At 41.9% G+C, this 3593-nt stretch overlaps 1 pseudogene; it reads right to left on the reverse strand.

The window, feature by feature from the left end:
• Positions 1 to 2581: 2581 nt before the first annotated feature.
• LOC134913004 (5S ribosomal RNA) lies at positions 2582 to 2701 on the reverse strand (annotated as a pseudogene).
• Between the last annotated feature and the right edge of the window lie 892 nt (positions 2702 to 3593).

Genomic DNA, 3593 nt, shown 5'->3' on the forward strand with positions numbered 1-3593 from the left:
TGTCCGTCGTCCTCCAGGTCTTAAAAAACGGGTAAAAAATGCACCATAGCGCGTTTTTGCGATCACTGCACATACATATTTCATTATTAAAGCTTCTGGCTGGCTATCAGGGGGAGATCAGTTGTGGTGTGAATGGAGCAAGTGGCTGCTTGAAGCTAAAAAAAAATAAAAATAAATTTCCCTGTCTCTATTTTAAAGGGAGATGGGGGGGGGGGGGGGGGGCATGGAGCAGCAGCTCCATGAGCCCCATTGCAGGCTGCAGCTGACGGTGGCCCGAGGAGCGGAGAGCAGGCTGCTGGACAAGTCACCACTCTTCCTTCGAGGTGCGTGACATCACTGATGTGGCGCGCGCACCTACTCTCAGCTAGGCAGCGCGGGCCTCTTCTTGCGATAGTGGCCGCGCTAGTACTAGCTGTAAAAGGGAGGGGGAGGGGTCACCGATGACAGGCGGCCCCACACACTAGTCGGCCCCCCGGGGAACTCCCCGGTAACTGTAATGGCCAATCCGGCACCCTGCTGTATCTACTGTATACTCATTCACTGCCAAATTTTCCCTCAGGCTGGAATAACAAAGCCGGGAGAAACGTAAAGAACTAGGGTTGAATGTAATAATCTAATTTTTGGAATGTACCAATTTTTCTGTGATTCGGCCGCAGAGTATAAAGTGACAAATTTATATTAAAGGCAACACCAGATAGATTTTGCTTTAAAAAAATGCTACATGAAATCCTGTGGCAAGCTCTGCAATTATGCAAAATTAGGCCCTATTATAGTCCTTCCTCACCCCTAGAAAATACCAAAATTTAAATCTAGATTTATAAAATACGTTTGTATTAAAGAGACAGGCTAGAGTTTCATTTACACTAAACACTTGTTTGTTTAAAAAAAAAACTCCCTAAAAAGCAAAACTTTATTTCTCTTACGTCCTAGAGGATGCTAGGGTCCATTTTAGTACCATGGGGTATAGACGGTTCTGCAGGAGCCTTCGGCACTTTAAGACTTTTCAACAGCGTGAACTGGCTCCTCCCTCTATGCCCCTCCTCCAGACCTCAGTTTAGAAAATGTGCCCGGGAGACCAGGGCCGGATTAAGCCCTTGGGGGGCCCAGGGCACCCAAGACAGGGGCCCCCCCCACCAGCAACCACCCCCCGCAGGGGCAAAAGCAGGATTCGGAAGGGGGTTTCTTTTGATGCACGCGCGTGTGTTTTTGTGTGTGTGTGTATGTAAGTATATATATATATATATAAAAAGCCAAGAAATTGGGTGCGAGCGACCAATGGTGTCTATATTAAAGGAACGTAAAAAGGATTGTATATAAAAAAGACGTATTTATTTTTGCACGATAAAAAGGAGGGGGAGGGTAATACACTGTGGTTTATAAAAAATTCATAAAACACAACAATTAATATAAAAATGGAGTACAAAGTAGAAGGAATAAAAAAAGGTACAAGGTGCATATCAATTGGTAGTATATATATAAAAAAATGCTTATCTTAGGTACAGGAGGTAGGTCTGAGAAAGATCATGGAGTGACCAACGCGTTTCGTCCTTCAGGACTTCATCAAGGGTGGTGTGGTACTGAGACAAAGCTCCTATTTATACCACTATCAATTAAACTATGTATGACATCACTTCCTCCCAGAGTGATGTTCAGGGAAAACCACATATTTTGTATGTTTTCAAAATTAGACAAATTATATGTAGGTAATGGGTGTCTTAAGAACAGAGCTAGTTACAAACATCAACTTAAAAAACGAGCAGTGTAGTGAGTGTAATCTATTAATTGTTCATATGAGTACTGGCATCCCGGACTTCCGCCCCACTTCCTGTAGTGTGACGGGTTCTTTTGCGCATGCGTCAACTCCCGAGTACACGTTCGGGTGACGGATGTCTCTTTAATGGTCCTTCTGCGCTTGCGTTGACTCCCGCGCAGTGTCTTGTCCCGGAAATTGTCGTACACTTCACCGGATGTCACGTTGCATACAGGAACCCGGAACCGCGATGCATCGTGAACCGCACTCAGGAATCGGAGCTCTCTGTGCGTCACTTCCTGTGGGAACTTAATTCAGCGAATGATCTCCGGAGGCTTGTCTTGAAACGCACGTGGAACGCAAACATTGTTTCTGATATCATTAATAATGGGTCCCAATGGCGGATTATTACTTCTTTGGATATACAGTCTGTGGCTTCTTCATTTAGACTGTATATGAGTATGGAGCTTGTCCAGAAAACATATGGAGGAAATAAAAAATATATGAATTACCAGAGTTTTATGATGGACTTCATTCGAACCAATTATATATTCATTTTAGTGTTATATAAAAAAGGAAATAAATATTGAATATTAGGTAATAAATTATTAAAGTGCCTGTGCTGATTCTCTTTTATTACTTATGTTTTATTTTATTTATTTAGTGCAAGAGTGTAAAAATAACATTAATGTGTCTTATGAGTAGTGCATAGGATAATATTCATACATAATAAAGGAAGGTGAAAACAAAAAGTGTTTAGGGTTTATATGAGTGAATATTTAGAATGACAGCTGTTTTACTGGTTTAGGAACTTTTTACGTGCATACATTGTCTCTACAGCACCTAGTCTTCTCCGGAGGTCGCCCTCCCCGATACTGGCCAGGCCCATAAAAATGCTTAGCTTCCACGATCGGACGAGAGTGGGCGTTCCATTTTGGTATGGCTGTAGTCTACTTAGCACCAGTTCACCAGAAATTTTTTACAACTGTAAGATGGTCTAGAAATAAGAAGAGAGCGCCATTCCCAAACACCACAGTGTTTATTATAAGGGAGAAAGAAAGAAGGGGGGGGGGGGGGGGGAAGGGGGGTAGTATCAAAAAGGTACTTAAAGAAAAGGAGAAATTTCGTAGCTTTCGTTAAATCCAGCCGGATGCATCGTCCTCAATTGAAATATCCAAAACATCTCCCTTCTGGATAGCAGGTTTGCCAGATCGCCACTTCTTTCGCCAAGTGTGACATGTTCTATGGCTTTGTATGTTAAGGCCTCAGGATTGGAATTGTGGTGTAGCAGGAAATGTTTAGAAACTGCATGTGCTTCCACCTTATTTTTGATGTTTCGAACGTGCTCTTGAATCCTTAGTTTTAACTGTCTTTTTGTCTTCCCAATATATTTTTTACCACAGTCACATTCCAAAAGGTAAATCACAGATGTTGAGTTGCAGTTCATGTATTCTTTTATCTTGAATTCTTTCATATCACCTGTTGCAGAGAAAGTCTTTCGATTTGGGTGTACATATTTGCAGGTATTGCAGTGTCCACACTTATAGCTACCTACACACCTGATAAGAGGTTCTTTCTTGTTGTTTATGGGTCTCAGCATGCTCGGTGCCACTAAGTCCTTAAGATTTTTTGACTTCTTAAAAATGATTTCAGGTTGTGGTGGTAATATGTCTTTTAAAACAGGGTCCATTAAAAGAATGTTCCAGTGAGTTTTCATTGATTGTCGGATGATTTTCTCATGTCTGCTGTAAGTCGTGATAAAGGCAGTAGAGTCTTTTTTCTTTTCCCTTTTCTTGTATGTTAGGAGGTCATTTCTCACCAAAGTTCTTGTTTTATTGACCGC

Source organism: Pseudophryne corroboree, chromosome 4, assembly GCF_028390025.1.
Source record: "Pseudophryne corroboree isolate aPseCor3 chromosome 4, aPseCor3.hap2, whole genome shotgun sequence".
In the NCBI taxonomy this organism is placed as follows: Eukaryota; Metazoa; Chordata; class Amphibia; order Anura; family Myobatrachidae; genus Pseudophryne; species Pseudophryne corroboree.